Below are 18,492 nucleotides of genomic sequence, written 5' to 3'. Positions count from 1 at the left end.
TGAAATATTCATTTTCACAATGCATTAATACTTTAAACCTGATGATTTTTTTTTATTGAAAAAATCCTATGCAAATCAAGTATGTAAGAAAAAAATATCCATGGAGGAAAGGGTTAACGGGTCAACTGACAATTTTGGTCATGTTTACTTATTTGTAGATCTGACTTTGCTGAACAGTTTGCTGTTTACAGTTTATCTCTATCTATAAATGCTATAATTATATATCCAAGAAAATAACCAATAACTGAAAAATTTCCTTAAAATTACTAATTAGGGGGCAGCAAACCAACAACGGGTTGTCCGATTTGTCCGAAAATTTGAGGGCATATAGATCTTGACCTAATAAACAATTTAACCCCATCAGATTTGCTCTAAATGCTTTGGTTTCAGAGATGTAAGCCAAAATCTACATTTTACCCCTATGTTCTATTTTTAGCCATGACGGCCATCTTGGTTGGTTGGCTGGGTCACTGGACACATTTTTTAAACAACATACCCTACTGATTATTGTGGCCAAGTTTGGTTTAATTTGGCCCAGTAGTTCCAGAGAAGAAGATTTTTTTTAAAAGATTACTAAAATTTTAGAAAAATGGTTAAAAATTGTCTATAAAGGACAATAACTCCTACAGGGGTCAATTGACAATTTTGGTCATGTTAACTTATTTGTAGATTTTACTTTGCTGAACATTATTGCTGTTTACAGTTTATCTCTATCTATAATAATATTCAAGATAATAACCATAAACTGCAAAATTTCCTTAAAATTACTAATTCGGGGCAGTAACCCAACAACAGGTTATCTGATTTGTCTGAAAATTACAGGGCATATAGATCTTACCCTAATAAACAATTTTACCCCTTAGTCAGATTTACTCTAAATGCTTTTATTACAGGTTTCAGAGTTCATAAGCCAAAATCTGCATTTTACCCCTATGTTCTATTTTTAGCCTAGGCGGCCATCTTGGTTGGTTGGCCGTGTCATCGGAGACATTTTTTAAACTACATACCCTAGTGATGATTGTCGCCAAGTTTGGTTAAATTTGGCCAGTAGTTTCAGAGGAGAAGATTTTTGTAAAAGTTAATGACGATGGACGCCAAGTGATGAGAAAAGCTCACTTGGGCCAGGTGAGTTAAAATGGGTAAACATTTTTTCTCCTTAATTGACTTCATAATAAATCTTACCTTCCTGATCATTTTGGGGATTTAAAAGTGTCTATTTATCTTTAAATAATTTTTTAAAAAGGTAAAAACCATTAATCAATGGTGTAATTAACTTCAATAAGGAGTCGTCAGACAATTTCCTTCATATTGTTTTAATTGTAGATCTTGAGTCAATTTGAGAAAAAAAACTAAGATTTTGAGCAAGTCATGAACAATTCAGTATACCTACGATCAATCTTAGTTGTGAGCTTTTTTGTGAAATCGACTCCTTGTCTGCTTATTCAAGAGTCTACCTATACTATCTATTATAATTTTTAAGATTTAAGGCAAAAAAAAAAAACCAACAAAAAACCAATTAAAGAGCAAATATTCTTAAAAGGAGTTGACTGACAATTTTGACAATATTTTACTTCTTTGTAGAACTTGTCTTGCTAATCATTATTCAAAATTTAAAGCTGCTTCCTATTTATCAGTTGTCGAGATAATAGGGAAAAATGAAATTTTGTTATTTAAGGGCAATAACTCCTATAAGTAGTTGTCTGGCAGTTTTGTTTTATATAGACAAGAGGTTTTGAGCTGAACATTTCGGCTCCAGTCAAGATTTTTTTAATTTATAATAGTTTTCAAAATAAATTTACCCCTATGTTACAAAATGAGCCTTGATTGGAAGGCTGGTCATCAGACGCAATTTATAAACTACCGGTAAAAACCAAATTATGATTGATTAAAATTTTCCAAGCAGTTAAAGGAGAAGATGCTTGTAAAAGTAATCAGATAATGATTGACGACAAAGACAACTACATTACAGAGGCCAACCCTGTGATGAGAAAAGCTCATTTAGCCCTTTTTGGGGCAAGTGAGCCAATAAGAAGATTTTTTTTGTGGTTAGATTGACAATGAGACAAATATCCACCAAAGTTCAAATGAAGTGGATGTAAGCAATTATAGACAACTGTACTGCCTTCATCAATGGAAAAATCCATACCATATTGTTGGCTTTTAAAGACCCAGAGATGAAAAATATCAAACAATTCAATTGAGAAAACTACTAAATATAGCTTCATACTTATTCTTGAATACCAGGTATCACTCTATACTTAATAAGAGTCACAAATACCTCCTTTAAAATTTCAACTAATTTTTTAGATATCTCCAGAATAAATCCTTCTTACTTGTTCAGAGTGAGATATGAGAAAAAAGTCTCCGGTTTCCTATTTCAGGTATTTAGTTTTGTACCTTTAGTATTTATTTTCTGTTTGCTATGTAAGCACTAATGATTCCTATTACGATAAAGACAGACAAGAAGACCACCAGTTGTATAACCTATCCAAATACAAACCAAATCATTAAATAAAAGGACCATTCACTGTATATTACCTTAAACTAAACAGCTGGATCAAACAATAAACAAATATTTAAGACATTTTAAAATAAATGTTTTGTCATTGTCTATAATTATTATGTTAGGTAATTTTAATGTTGAAACCCAAACGCCCATTAATGTAACATTTTCTCTGCTAAATTGGGTGCAATGACCAGTGTCTATGTATGCTATTAATTATACACTCAGTTCATATTCAAGTTATGACATGGGTTAAATAGGGAAATTACAGTACCTATGTCGCCATGAACAAAATAAATATTTTCTGATAATCTGTCAGTTGCTTAAATATTCCCCCCACCACATTATTTTAAAATCTGTTATCTTTGTTTGACATGATATCCAATTTCTGTAAGAATTACCATTCTTCATGGTAATCACTTTTTATTTTATAAGATGTTTAATAATTTCTTACAGACACTAGTTGGATCAGTTCAATCTTTTTATCTGCAGGAACTTTTTAAAACAAGAATATTTGATAATAGCTCAAACAGCTCAGTTCAGTAGATTTAAACCAAATTCAAACAGAAACAGTAACAAAATTTTGAAATACTGCTGTGTAAAATAAAATAAATTGACAACTCAAAGATTGATTAAAGACTCAAATGGCAAACAGATACAGATTGTGTTTTAAATAATGGAAAATGCTCTATAAGGAACTTTTAAATATTTGAAGAATGACTAAGTTCCAAATTCCGAAAAAAAGAGAAAAAAATCCTCAAACAATAGGCTATTTGCCAATTCCCAGAATTGACCCTTTAATTAGAGATCCCTTTTTTTAGTTGTCTCCCTTATGAGGGACACTATTTTTTATTTACAATGGAGAGCTAGCAGAAAGAGTAAATTTACCTGAGCATAATGTGAGTAATCTATAAGGTTTTAAACATTTTTAGTTACATTAATTTGTTGTTTAGCTAAATACTTTTGACAACAGCTGATAAATCACTTTCAATTCATCATGCTTTGCATTGGCAAAAGCCAATTTTGTCCGGTATGGAACCAGTCTACAATTGAAAAGGGAAGTAATTTGTTTAAAAAGTGTGTAATAACAGAATCAAATTGGAAATTGGCAAATGGACTATTACATTAAAACAAACAAATGCATCACAGATAACAGCAAGCGTACAACTTATGTGCAATCTTAACATTGTGTTTCAGTGTGTGGATTGAAAACTGACGGAGGAGTTGATTACACAAAACTTGTACCCTCTTTCATAAATTTTGTGGAAAAATGACTATAAGCAAACGTCTGGAAATGAGGAAAAACTTCCTCAAACAGTATATTGTACAATCTTCCAGTAAAGCTTCAAGAATTAAGGATGAAAACTAAAGGAGGAGTTGACTACACAAACTAAGTACACAATTTAAAATGCCCTCCTGTCATCACCATCTATAAACTTTATTGAAATTTGTCATAACTTAGAAGTCCCAAGAATTATGCTATAATGGAAATGGTTTCAAAAAATGAAACGTTTTAATAAGATTATTTTTTTCAAAGCCAGAATTTCAAAGGTTATGAAAAGGTCTCAATTAGTTGAATCCCACTATACAAACCAATCCTGCATAAATTGAACTCTTGTATCGACAGGAGATACATTAATATTCTTTTGTAATTTAACCTACAGAATTCAAACACCTGTTTAAAATCTGAAACAACATATTCAGTCCTAAAATAGTCTGGTTCAAAAAGGTTACACTGTGAATTGAAAATTAAATGACATAAAAAATCAGATTAATAGAGAAAGTTTTAACCCGAAATTTATGTTGAAAAATTGAGAGATAAAAAATCAAAAGTTTTTGTGTTGCTTTACAAATATTTTAGTTCTGTCAAATTCATTTCTAAATTCCAATCAGAATTTTCAAAGAAATAAAATCTCTGATTTATTGGTTTTTCAACTTAATTTTTTTTGTTAATACATTATTTTGCAGTTAATAATTGATAAACATGTAGTGTCATAATATATTCAGAGTTCAGAGTCTGAACTTCAGACCCATTCAAAAATGTCCAGCTATTTCCATGTTATTACATCCTATCATGTGTCAATTCAAAAAACATTAACCGCTCTTGAAGTCTTGATACGGCTCAATAGTTGTACTTTGTGACTTTCACAGAATAAAATCTGAACTAAATAAGGAAACACATAAATTCTGTAAGTGCATCACAAATAAATTTCCTTTTCAAATCTTGTCAATATCTTTTAGGAAGGTATCTATTTAAATCCTAGAAATCAATAGACAATCTTATTGGAATAATTAAAAACACTAAAAATGCAATAAAATAAAAAGTTATCATCAGTCATAAGAAATGCATAAAAGCTTATGGTTACTTTTAAAAGTGCACAGTAAAACATCTATCATATTTTTTAATTTTTTTTATGTCACGACACTTATTTTATCACAAAGTTCAGCACCCTCTGATACTCAAAAGAACAAAAAAGGCATGGAATACAAAGGAACCATTATTGTCGGTCTTAGGAATGCTATAATCTGATCCTCAATTCCTTCAAGAGAATTCTTAGAAACTCATTAACAGAAAAGGTGAGCTTCTTATATGACATAAAACAGAATAAATTCGATATAATGATCAATCATCAGGATTACGGCAACATCTAGTCCTTGTGGATAAACAGGTAAGAACGTGATCGAACAAACATATTGATCACTTCTACGCATGTATCACCTTCTTTGACGTGTATATACTGTAATGAAAGAAACTTTCTTCTGCGTCAAAGAAACACTTCAAAATAAAATAAATCCTAATTAAAGGATTAATTGTTTCTTTTAATACACAACAAAACACTTAAAAAAAGAAAAACAAATTATACTATCTTAGTCTAATTCTTGGTAATCAGTAAGGGAAACATCTGACCAATAGAACAATTCAAAGATCAGTGGAGCATAGTTTATATAATATACTGTTTGCAGTTGATATGTAAAAAATACTTGTATAACAAATATTATAGACAGAATAAACTACTGATACATAGAGAATTATACATGGCAAAATCCGTATCATATGCTGTATCATCCCGAGATACCAATTTCAGCCAGAGGGGCTTTAGGCAGATTGACAGTTGAGGGTGATACGGCATGTGATACATATTTTGCCATGTTTTATACGCTATATCATATATTTCAACAGAAAAGTATATATGGACTGCTTTCTGATCCCTAGCACCTGGGTTACTTTCAGTTGTACTTTTGTCTTGTTTTAACAGCTTTTAAAGAACTGCCCAATTACTCATCCGAAGCACCTGGGTTACCTATCAATTTGCATGCTGTTGTTTAAAGATATTTTGTTTATTTTATTTTTTTGTGTGTTTTGTATGGTATTTCATTGAGTTCTTTTTTATAGCTGCATTTCGTTTGTCAGAAATATGAAAACTCGACATTTGTGACGTCACATGTCATACAATGACGTCATTCAATAAATTGTGTCACGCCAGATTGACAGTTTACTTATCATGCTTTGGGATTTTTGTCAGATTTTCAGTATCCTCTGGTTTTATCCATTTGAATGCTTTAAAAAAATTTGCCCATTGACCCCCATTTTTCTGTTTATAAATCTTTTACTTGTATAATTATTAGCCATCTGTAAAAGTTTTATAAAATCCTTGTTATTTTTAATAGTTTTTGAGAACTTAAACTTGTCAATGATAAATCTATGAAAAATCAAGAGAGAACATTTTCCCGCCAAAATTTCAATGGTTAATATCTCGAAAACAAGCACATTGACCTATATATATTTTTTTGCTTTTTTTGTTCCTTTATTCATTCCTTATCAATATATACTAGTGTTATGAAAAGCTAGTTATTTTGAAACTGAGTAGCGAACCTCTTTAAGGACACATTTTGAAGAAAAATATTTCTGAAGAAGCTTGCATAAATTAAAATGGAGTTTATGTAAAAATGAAAAAAAATGAGTTGGGGTGTGTGTGATAAAGGATATGATAAAGGGTGCGCATCAAAAATGACGATATGGATTAAACAGCAGGCTATTTATCAAAATATTCAAAACTACTGTATTAAATACTAAATGTATGATAAATAGAGATATCATACATAATTATAATTCTTATACAAATGTTGCAATATAAGGGTAGATGACTTTATAATGCAGTATGGGCTTTGTTAATTAATTTCGGTGTCATTTAGTCTCTTGTGTAGAGTTGTCTCATTGGCAATTATACCATGTCTTCTTTTTATACAAATTTCATAATCAAACCATATGTGGTCCCCCTCACACTGATTCAATCACAAGAGTGCACACGCTGAAATGTCTCACTTACTTTACTTATCATTGATATTATGTTGATAGTCCTAAATATAAAGCTTTATTACAACTGTCACATAAACTTAACCTTAACCAAGAAAACTAAACATTGACCAATGAACCATGAAAATAAGGTCAAGGTCAGATGGAACCATGCCAGGCAGACATGTACAGCTAACAATTCTTCCATACAACAAAAGTAGTTGAGGTAAAGAAAAACAGACCAAAACACAAAAACTGAACACTGAGCAATGAACTGTGAAAATGAGGTCAGGGTCAAATAAAACCTGTGCGAATGACATATAGATCATAAAATATTTCCATACACCAAATATAGTTGATCTATGGCATATAGTATTAGAAAAAATACCAAAACTCAAAAACTTAACTTTGACCACTGAACCATGAAGATGAGGTCAAGGTCAGATGACACCTGCAATATCTTGATTTACATATATTATGATATGTGTGATAAATATTTAATTTAATCCTCAAAAAGGATGAGAGTTCAATATGCGGAATTTAGGGTGTTTTTTGGTTGGAAAAACAGGGAATCCCCCAAGAACATTTCAAACCAAATAAACAGTTATGTTTTTTGTTACAATTTATACTACATTTTCTCTGAAACATGAAATTGATTTAGTGTGTCCTTATTATATAACTAGAGGCTCTCAAGAGCTTGTGTCGCTCACCTTGGTCTTTGTGCATATTAAACAATGGACACAGATAAATTCACGACAAAATTGTGTTTTGGTGATGGTGACGTGTATGTAGATCTTACTGTACTGAACATTCTTGTTGCTATAATTATCTCTATTTATAATGATCTTGGCCCAGTAATTACAGTGGAAAATATTTTTTTAAATTTACCAAAATTTATGAAAAATGTTAAAAATTGACTATAAAGAGCAATAACTCCTTAAGAGGTCAATTGACAATTTTGGTCATGTTTGTCTTATTTGTAGATCTTATTTTGCTGAACATTATTGCTGTTTACAGTTTATCTCTATTCAAATATATATTCAAGATAATAACAAAAAACAGCAAAATTTCCTTAAAATTACCAATTCAGGGGCAGCAACCCAACAACGGGTTGTCTGATTCATCTGAAAATTTCATGGCAGATAGATCTTTACCTGATAAACAATTTTAATCATGTCAGATTTGCTCTAAATGCTTTGGTTTTTGAGTTATTTTTAGCCATGGCGGCCATCTTGGTTGATTGCCGGGTCACCGGACACATTTTTTAAACTAAACTAGAACACACTCGTGATATCGCGGGTCTGTGACTGATATATAACTATGCGTATGCCTTATTTTAGTATTGGTATTGTCATCTGATAAAGTCATGCCGATTATAACATGTATAAGGTGCACATTTTTCTCTGCTTTCAAAATCTTTCTGTTTGAACCCATCGACCTGGAACCTATCAATTATTGGTAATATTAATAATTTGGAAAACAAAAGGGCCTGGAATGGAGTATTTTTTACTCAACAGTATACAGCAAAATTCTAAATACACTGTTTGGCGCCTGTCAGATGCGAAACGTACAGATAAGGTAATAGGTAACAGGTGAATATACTATTGGTATCGGTGTCGGACTCGATCCTGAACTTCTTAATTATTGGCAATATTAATTACGTGGAAAACAAACGGGTCTAGAGTGGTGTAATTTTTAATCAACACCATTGTACTATATTAGTGATATATAAAGTTGAATTCTTTGATTCATCGTTTTTACGTGATGATTGCTGACAAATTGGACCTCGTAATTTTAGTATTATAGATACCCTAATGATGATTGTGGCCAAGTTTGGAATAACTTGGCTCAGTATTTTTAGAGGAGAAGATTTTAGTAAAGGTAACTAAGATTTACAAAAATGGTTAAAAATTTACTATAAAGGGCAATAACTCCTAAAGGGGTCAACTGACCATTTCGGTTATGTTGACTTACTTTGTTGAACATTATTGCTGACTACAGATTATCTCTATCTATAATAATACTCAAGATAATAAGGCCAAACAAAAATATATGTCTGTTTCCTGCTGCCAAGGCAAAAAAATCAGGGTCGGTAGGTCGGGATTATTTTTTTTTTTTTTTTTTTTTTTTGCACTCCCTGTCAGATTTGCAGATGGTTAAATGTCATGGTTGGTTAGGGTCCTGTACCCTAAAATCATTTAATCTCTTTAATAAAGCTTTAATTGAATAATCCTCCCAGTGCCGACATTTTTTTAACCTTAATTGTATCACATTTGTGCTGGGAGCAGCCATTTTGATTGTTTGGGTATAGTAAAATATGCATCTGGATCGGACCTGAAACGAATTTTTCCGGACCTGAAACGATTTTTTTCCAGAATTGAATAAAAAGATCTAGGGTCGGGGGGCTTTAAGTCAGGGTCGGTCGGGAAACAGGAAACAGACATATATTTTTTTTTGGCCTAACCAAAAACAGCAAAATTTCCTAAAAATGACCAATTTCTAGGCAGCAACCCAACAACTGGTTATCCAATTCATCTGAAAATTTCTGGGCAGATAGCTCTTGATATTTCAGTGTAGTTAATGTCACAAATTATGTCCGAAATTGTTTTAAAAATGGACAGGCAACATTTATAATTAGTATGTCACTATGTGTGGAATATAGTGGTTTTTTTTATCTCTTGAACGAAGATTTTCAAAAAGGGGAAATAAATCATTTTTTCAAAATTACATCCAGATTAGTTTGAGCATGAAATTTTCAATTGCTGGAATATGTTATATGATATAATTACCCTCAACACATCTAAAAATATTTTTTTTCATAAGATCGGACTATTTTATCATGAAAATATTCATATGACATATTTATTTACAAATAGAGCCTAAAAAAGGGGGAATTTCAGGGTAATTTACAAGACTAGAATTTCTCTATTGGCAACTTCCTGCAACATTTACCAAGGAATTTTTTTGCACCATTTTGTTGACAAAACATCCATCATTTTATATTATATAGTTTTTAATGTGAGGATTTCTGCGTTTTCGGTAAAATCAGGTGTAAAAAATGCCAAAAATCGGCATGTGTTAAGTGGACCACCTTATGTATCAAAAAACTGTTTTTATTCGAAAAATATGTCAGTTAGCAGTTTAAATGATTGAAATGGTCTCTAATACCAATGAAAATAACAAAAAATGTTATGCTTTATCTCATTTTTACCATAAAATACAATGTTAGCCATTTCTCCTTGCTATATTAATATATACATATGATGTCACGTTGTTTCCATGGCAACCAGATTTTACAGATTTTTTTTATTGATTTTTTTTCAATTTGACTGTTAGTTTGGACCATTTCAACTTAAAAAAAAGTAATCGAAAAAAAATAATCTAGCCAAAATAACATGTTCTGTTGTCACTTATTTACCAATATCTTTCATCTGTAAGTATTTCATTCCAATCAATCAAGGGGACTGAAGCAATTATCTGTACAGCATTTTTTCTCTCCTTTTAGTCCTTTTAGTAATATTACTTAAAGGTGGCTTTAACTTATTTGTCTCATTAACACCAAAATTAATAAATTGCTTTGCTGAGCACGGCCTGATACGACTGCAGAGGTTGAACCCTGAACAGCTGGGGCAAATTTGGAGAAAAGTCAAGCTTGATACTGTCTGAATTTGGATTGTATATGGCCCTTATTTCCTAAACTGTTGGAACCCTCATCCCCAAAGTCAATCACAACCTTCCCTTTATGGTATTGAAGTTGAACTATCTTATTAAATTTCATAGATTTTTATTTTTATCAACCTGTAGATTTTTAATCCAGTCAAGCAAGGAAAACTCACAATTAACAACCTAGGAAAACCCTCTATCTTCCATCTGTATAATTTTCATCCAAATCAAACTAGGAAAACTGAAAGTCATCAACCCCACAAATAGTTTCTGATACTTTCTTGAATTTTAAGTACTGTTTGGCAGAACTAATGTGTGAATGGAGTTAACACAAAAATAACTTTTGTTTTATAACAAAAATTGTAATTGGGTAGGCTTTAAGTTTTCAATTAGAGCCAACACATTAAATATTAAATTTGTCCAATTAAATCTCAGTATTCTTAACAGACTTTTTGTTGTTTATTTTTCTGGATGGATTTTGGCAGTAAAATGCGTTACTGCTTTTAGTATTTAATTTTCTTCCAATATCCTTTCTTTTATCAAAAGTTATTTTTATGTATGAACCTGCTGACTTGATGTCCTTGAGCAGGTGTCTTTCTAACCTTGAAGAAATGCTAATAGTGTTGTCTCTTCAAAATATTAAACAAGCGATCAGGATGTTACCTTCAAATTCCAAAAAAACAAACTATGTTTTTACAAGAAAATGGTATTGACAGTTTCAAAATAGACATGGCCAATCAACAGCTTACATGCATTTCTTAATATTTACCCTCCACAGATACAAAACATTTGCTTCACACAAATGTTTTGATAATAAATGTTGAAATAATGTATTTCCCACCCAAAATATATACAATTAACTGGTTGCTAGTTGAATAATCAACTCACATTACCCAAAATAGAGTAGCAACAATAAACAAAGAAACAAAAACAACAATGGTAGATTTTCTACACACAATATTACTTTGTTTTGTCTGAACCACTATATTACCACAGAATTCACTCTGATAGATTAAAGGGTTAAGAGACAGTAGATATTATAGGTTAATACAAGAACTCTTTTGCTTGACCAGGAATGATAGACCTAAATGACAGAGTTAGTTATAGGAGTTCTGTAAAATGAACTTTTGACTCGGAAACTTATTTCCATAATTGGCGGAATGATCTTAAACAAATCCTAGATAAGAAAGACAAAAGATGTATTAGCTCAACTAAGATATAAAAAATACAGTTGGTATAGAAAAATAAATATTGATAGTTTATTTCATATGCTAATATTGTCCAGTGATAAAATCAATGGAACTGTCATGTCATTTTTTTCATTTATAATACTAACATTATCCTCTTTTGAGTTGATTTCAGTAACTGCAAGCATTTTTGGGATATAATTTCACTTAGTATCATTTTAATTGCACTTTGTTTTTTTCTTCTTTTTTTTTATGTAATTCCACTTTTATAGCGTAACGGTTTTCTAAACTTTTTGTTTTTACTCCTTCGACCTTTTTTCATTTCACTGCATGATAAAGATTTAAGTGAAGTAAGAAGTGTTTCAACTTACAAGATATTTTTTGTCTAAAAGGTCTGGACAATTGTTTTCTTTGTATCTCAGTCTTGATTTTTTTTAGTGGTACTTTTGGTTGATTGATTGATTGTTGGTTGCTTAAATGGCCTGTTGAAGGTATTTGATGCTGACTAACCATAAACTACAATTGAATAACAAATATATTTTACTAAGGAACTGTACATTTACTGCTGTTCTTCATCTTGACAATTGCTGATAGGTTTTCACCAATGAACATAAGGTAGAATCTTACCATACAGGAAAATTAAGGGCTCCTACTGACATAAAAGTATGCTGCTATTCACTGAACTACTGATGCATCTTTGAAAGAAAAAAAAAACATGCATGATTTATTAATTAACAGGTGAACTTTTAAACAACTGCTATCAAGACTGCTTTAATTTTCATTTTGACAATCAACAAGTGGTAGATTAACATTTTACTGATTTCTATGGGTGCATTAATTTTCGCTGGATACCATTTTTTTCGCTGATTTCATGGGTACAGGAGAACCACGAATTTATATGTTCAACGAAATAAAATTTTCTTAAAGGAATACATGCATGCTTTGCAAAAAACATGATCTTAAATCCATGAAAGTGCAAGTTTATCTCAATCCACGAAAATTGGTACCCCGAAAATAAATGAATTCACATTGCAGAGTTAAAGGCCTAACACTTGAATAACAATATTCAAAGGACCTGAAAGTAACATACCTTTTGATATTCATTAAGTATTGAATGCTTCTTTTTCAGGTCCTTTGAATATTGTTATTCAAGTGTTAGTCCTTTAACTCTGCAATGGAAGTCTTTTAACTAGTTAATATGATCATGGAAGTATTATATTTTACTTCGATGATATGATTAATACCAATAAAGAGCTCTGCCCGCACGGTTTTTGGAATACTGAGCATGTGATTGCTGTTTTAAGTCTATATATTTTAATTCTAAACGCAAGATTAAGAAAAACACGACAGGTTATAAACTCATATACCATTTTCAATAATCTTAAAATAGCACAGGGAAATCAAATAGTTGATTGTAAAAGAATATAGTTCAAAAGAAAGACAACAATATTACCTTAGAGTTCTTAATTTGGCTTCTACAATAGTAAATAATGCATCTTTATTATGTTCTAGGGAATTTGTTTCATCAAGTTAAGTATTTTATGGCCCAAGTCCTGATTGATGATAAAAAATAATTTTCTATAGAATCATGTCATTGTTCAGCTAGTACTAAAGAGCAACAAAAAGATTCAGGAATCATACTTAATTCATTGATAGATTGTCATACTCCAAGTTGAATATCTGAGCCTGTCTCAGACTCCCATATCAAATTTTACATTAGAAACTAAGAACTTCTGATAAATCAAAAGCTAAAATCTGAGATGAAAGAGAAAATGGTATGTTAAAACTAGATTAACATATGTTTTAGCACTAACCAATGACACCTTTTTTATCTGTCTTTTCACACCTGATGTGCAGAGGACATAAATATGTAATAGCTATAGCACATCATTTATGATTCAGCATATGTTTGATGCATGAAAAGGGAGCTCAGCTTTGCATGATTAAATCTGTATGGTAATGAGCATACAATTTGAAAAAATATGTTTTGTAATATCAATGGTCTTATAGTTTTAAAACTCTGACAACTGGGTAAATGGAGAACTAGTATATATTTGTTTAGGGGCCAGCTGAAGGACGCCTCCGGGTGCGGGAATTTTTCACTACATTGAAGACCTGTTGGTGACCTTCTGCTGTTGTTTTTTTCTATGGTCGGGTTGTTGTCTCTTTGGCACATTCCCCATTTCCATTCTCAATTTTATGTTTGTTTAATGTCAATGAGAAAACAATCCAACAACAAACCAGGTGCTCCGCAGGGCGCAGCTTTATACGACCGCAGAGGTCGAACCCTGAACAGTTGGGGCAAGTATGGACAAAACATTCAAGCGTGATACAGCTCTGAATTTGGATTGTGATCAAATTTTTGACATTACATGGTTTTTTGTTACACAAAACAAATGACAAGATTTTACAAATCAATTAAAGATTTCTTCTTCAAACTTTTTAAATCTAAAATTAAATAGTTGACACAGCATAGGTTTCTGACACAGAATGAATGTGGTCTAATGAACTTTTTTTTGCCTTTGAGCAATTCACTATGCTGTTGAATATCAATCCTCTCAAAAAAATGTTTGAAGAAATTTTCTTTTTATTTATGAAATCTGAAATGAGAAAAAGTTAACCCCCCCCTTTTTTTTTCACATCCCCGCTTCCCTTTTTCCAAAACTGATATTAATTCAAATTTCTAATGGAGTTTGCAACAATAACTACTCATTTAAATACATCATAAAATATTAAAATGTAAAATAAAGTGTTTGTTATCACTGAATGGTAAAGATTGGTTGGTAGTAAAAGTGAATATACATTGTTTATTGTATAAAACAATAAAAAAAACTTCATCAGCAACATTTTATATTGGCAAATTTCCAATGAAGTTATTTACATAAAGTTATTGGCAAATAAAAATAGAAAATGACATCATAGTCATGTCTGGCAAATGTCCAACATACATTATCTAACCAGATGCTCCGCAGGGCGTAGCTTTATACGACCGCAGAGGTTGAACCCTGAACGGTTAGGGCAAGTATGGACACAACATTCAAGCTGGATTCAGCTCTAAATTTGGATTGTGATTAAATAGTTGACACAGCATAGGTTTCTGACACAGAATGAATGTGTTCTAATGAACTTAAAATTTTTGTTTCTCTTAGAGCAATTCACTATGCTGTTGAATATTAATCCTCTCAAAAAAATGTTTGAAGAAATTTTCTTTTTTATTTATGAAATTTCAAATGAGAAAAATTGAACCCAATTTTTTTAATCACATTCCCCTTTCCCTTATTCCAAAACTAATCTCAATTAAAATTTCTAATGGAGTTTGCAACAATAACTACTCATTTAAATACATCATAAAATATTAAGATGTAAAAAAACTGCTTGTTATCACTGAATGGTAAAGATTATTTTTATTTATCAGTTGGTAGTAAAAAGTGAATATACATTGTATATTGTATATAACAAAGATTTAAGTTGATTCTGGACAAAGAAAGATAACTCCAATTAAAAAAAAATCTTGCTATTGCACAATATTTTGCAATTAGATATTTCTTGCTTACTATTCTGGACAAAGAAAGATAACTCTAATTAATTTTTTTTTTGATATTTCACAATATTGTGCAATTAGATATTTCTTGCCATTGCGCAATACTGTGCAATTGAAAAGACTTGCTATTGCACAATACTTAATATAATAATTTTAGATCCTGATTTGGACCAACTTGAAAACTGGGCCCATAATAAAAAATCTAAGTACATTTTTGAATTCAGCATATCAAAGAACTTCAAGATTTCAATTTTTGTTAAAATCAGACTAAGTTTAATTTTGGACCCTTTGGACTTTAGTGTAGACCAATTTGAAAACAGGACCAAAAATGAAGAATCTACGTAACACAGTTAGATTTGGTATATCAAAGAACCCCATTTATTCAATTTTTGATGAAATCAAACAAAGTTTAATTTTGGACCCCGATTTGGACCAACTTGAAAACTGGGCCAATAATCAAGAATCTAAGTACATTTTTAGATTCAGCATATCAAAGAACCTAACTGATTCATTTTTTGTCAAAATCAAACTAAGTTTAATTTTGGACCCTTTGGACCTTAATGTAGACCAATTTGAAAACGGGACCAAAAGTTAAGAATCTACATACACAGTCATGACAGTTAGATTCAGCATATTAAAGAACCCCAATTATTCAATTTTGATGAAATCAAACAAAAGTTTAATTTTGGACCCTTTGGGCCCCTTATTATGTTGGGACCAAAACTCCCAAAATCAAACCCAACCTTTCTTTTATGGTCATAAACCTTGTGTTTAAATTTCATAGATTTCTATTTACTTATACTAACGTTATGGTGCGAAAACCAAGAAAAATGCTTATTTGGGTCCCTTTTTGGCCCCTAATTCCTAAACTGTTGGGACCTAAACTCCCAAAATCAACCCCAACCTTCCTTTTGTAGTCATTAACATTGTGTTTAAATTTCATTGATTTCTATTTACTTAAACTAATGTTATTGTGCGAAAACCAAGAATAATGCTTATTTGGGCCCTTTTTTGGCCCCTAATTCCTAAACTGTTGAGACCAAAACTCCCAAAATCAATCCCAACCGTTCTTTTGTGGTCATAAACCTTGTGTCAAAATTTCATAGATTTCTATTAACTTAAACTAAAGTTATAGTGCGAAAACCAAGAAAATGCTTATTTGGGCCCTTTTTGGCCCCTAATTCCTAAAATGTTGGGACCAAAACTCCCAAAATCAATCCCAACCGTTCTTTTGTGGTCATAAACCTTGTGTTAAAATTTCATAGATTTCCATTCACTTTTACTAAAGTTAGAGTGCGAAAACTAAAAGTATTCGGACGCCGGACGACGACGACGACGACGACGCCGACGCCAACGTGATAGCAATATACGACGAAAATTTTTTCAAAATTTGTGGTCGTATAAAAACATTTTAGATAAGATAAGGAAAAAAAGCTTCATCAGCAACATTTTATATTGGCAAATTTCCAATGAAGTTATTTACATAAAGTTATTGGCAAATAAAAATAGGAAATGACATCATAGTCATGTCTGGCAAATGTCCAACATACATTATCTAAAAACATTTTAGATAAGATAAGGAAAAAAAGCTTCATCAGCAACATTTTATATTGGCAAATTTCCAATGAAGTTATTTACATAAAGTTATTGGCAAATAAAAATAGAAAATGACATCATAGTCATGTCTGGCAAATTTCCAACATATATTATCAACTACTATTCTATACAAAGAAAGATAACTCCAATTGAAAATTAATTGCTATTGCACAATATTGTGCAATTAGATATTTCTTGCTATTGTGCAATACTGTGCAATTGAAAATTTCTTGCTATTGCACAATACTTGATATGGAATCCTGATTTGGACCAACTTGAAAACTGGGCCCATAATCAAAAATCAAAGTACATATTTAGATAAAGCATATCAAATAAGCCCAAGAATTTAATTTTTGTTAAAATCAAACTTAGTTTAATTTTGGACCCTTTGGACCTTAATGTAGACCAATTTGAAAACTGGACCAAAAATTAAGAATCTACATACACAGTTAGATTTGGCACATCAAAGAACCCCAATTATTCAATTTTTGATGAAAACAAACAAAGTTTAATTTTGGACCCCAATTTGGACTAACTTGAAAACTAGGCCAATAATTAAAAATCTAAGTACATTTTTAGATTCAGCATATCAAAGAACCCCAAGGATTTAATTTTTGTTAAAATCAAACTAAGTTTAATTTTGGACCCTTTGGACCTTAAGGGCATACGATACAGTTTTGAACCTGTATTTACAAGTTGATGAAAATTTGCATATAGGCTATTTTTTACCTGATTAAATCAAATATGTAATAAAAAATATACCTTCATGTGCTACTTTTTGAGTAAAATGAGGTCGAAATTTTGTATATTTGCTCAAAATTCAGATTTGTGTCCGTATTTTCCTTTTCGAAAGAAAGACTTAACTTTTTTGTTTTAAAAGATAAACACAAATGGTTTTTTGTTAAATAATCGGTAACTTCTGTATTTTATAACTATCATTAAAATTATGCAATTTTTATTCAGAAATAACTCATATTTATCAAATGTTTATGAATAGAGGAACAAACGTCATTTTTTGCTGCATGTTTATCAAAATTAAAAAAAATCCTCTATTTACAGTTTTATAAAATTTGGGTCACATAATCTCCTTGCAAAATGAAACAAATTGCCGTTTTAAAAAATAGGGGTCCATGCACTCGTTTTCAAATTAAATCAGTTTGAATGATAAAAATCAGTCGAAAAATGCATCTTTTACCGATATGTCATAGTTTGACGTCGCGAAAATAACATTTTACGTTAGCAACGTCATTACCTCCCCTGTAACTGTATCGTATGCCCTTAATGTAGACCAATTTGAAAACGGGACCAAAAATTAAGAATCTACATACATAGTTAGATTCAGCATATCAAAGAACCCCAATTATTCAATTTTTGATGAAATCACACAAAGTTCAATTTTAGACCCTTTGGGCCCCTTATTCTGTTGGGACCAAAACTCCCAAAATCAATACCAACCTTCCTTAAATGGTCATAAACCTTGTGTTTAAATTTCATAGATTTCTATTTACTTATACTAACGTTATGGTGCGAAAACCAAGAAAAATGCTTATTTGGGTCCCTTTTTGGCCCCTAATTCCTAAACTGTTGGGACCTAAACTCCCAAAATCAATACCAACCTTCTTTTCGTAGTCATTAACATTGAGTTTAAATTTCATTGATTTCTATTTACTTAAACTAAAGTTATTGTGCGAAAACCAAAAATAATGCT

General features: G+C 31.0%; 2 protein-coding genes across 5 annotated transcripts in view; both read right to left on the bottom strand.

The window, feature by feature from the left end:
* The window catches only part of LOC139514487 (general transcription factor 3C polypeptide 1-like), a 227,791-nt gene that overhangs the window by 91,063 nt on the left and 118,236 nt on the right, over positions 1–18,492 (bottom strand). The window lies entirely within an intron of this gene.
* The window catches only part of LOC139514544 (FMRFamide receptor-like), a 136,759-nt gene that overhangs the window by 57,677 nt on the left and 60,590 nt on the right, over positions 1–18,492 (bottom strand). For all 4 annotated transcript variants that reach the window (XM_071303934.1, XM_071303919.1, XM_071303952.1 and 1 more), the window contains exon 5: positions 12,275–12,342. The gene's annotated coding sequence lies outside the window, so the exon portion shown is untranslated. The remainder of the gene's footprint in view (positions 1–12,274; positions 12,343–18,492) is intronic.

This window comes from Mytilus edulis, chromosome 1 (genome assembly GCF_963676685.1).
Source record: "Mytilus edulis chromosome 1, xbMytEdul2.2, whole genome shotgun sequence".
Taxonomy (NCBI): domain Eukaryota; kingdom Metazoa; phylum Mollusca; class Bivalvia; order Mytilida; family Mytilidae; genus Mytilus; species Mytilus edulis.
The sequence above is the reverse complement of the archived record's forward strand: the minus strand, read 5'-3'. Positions and strand labels throughout refer to the sequence as shown.